Genomic DNA, 697 nt, shown 5'->3' with positions numbered 1-697 from the left:
GACAGACGGGCCTTTCCATCCAAAAAAGACACAGACGACCTCCCCATAACCCCTTCCACCCCCACCCCCCTTCCCCTCGTCTCCCCTTCTTTCCTGTCACATTCACATGCCTGACGTCTCTCCTCCCCTACCCTTTACCCCCTCCCCCCACTCCTCTATCTTTCTCCTTTTCCTTTACACAAGTTTTCCCTCTCTTACGACCCCCCCCCCCCACACACACACCCTACCCCCGACCCTCTCTTGCTACGGTTCGTTGCAACAGACGAGGTAATAGGAAATATATACATAAGAGAGAAGGAGCCAGAGTTGACTCTCCTATGAATACGTTAGTAGATGTTTATACTTTGTGAGATACAGTGTAATGGCTATGGTGTTTTTTTTATGTAGGAAAGTTACAGTGGTTATTTTGATACCAATGTTTTATTATGATTGAAAGTGGATTTCTCTTTACTATGATTTTGAGAGGAAGAGGGTCTCGAAGGAGGTTTAGATATGGAGGTTCTTATATGTCCACTTTTTCTTTAGTATCATGTTTCATATGGCTATTAGATTTTGTAATGTAAGTGGTATGTAATACTTTAGAAAGAGAGGAGAAATGGGGAAAATAACCAAGTCTGCGCTCGGACTCGAAAGAAAACGGAAGAAAAATAATAAGAAAAGCGGATAAAGAAGAAACATGTTGCGAACTTGTTAAAGC

This window comes from Penaeus monodon, chromosome 27, assembly GCF_015228065.2.
Source record: "Penaeus monodon isolate SGIC_2016 chromosome 27, NSTDA_Pmon_1, whole genome shotgun sequence".
Classification (NCBI taxonomy): domain Eukaryota; kingdom Metazoa; phylum Arthropoda; class Malacostraca; order Decapoda; family Penaeidae; genus Penaeus; species Penaeus monodon.
This window is presented reverse-complemented; position numbering follows the sequence as displayed.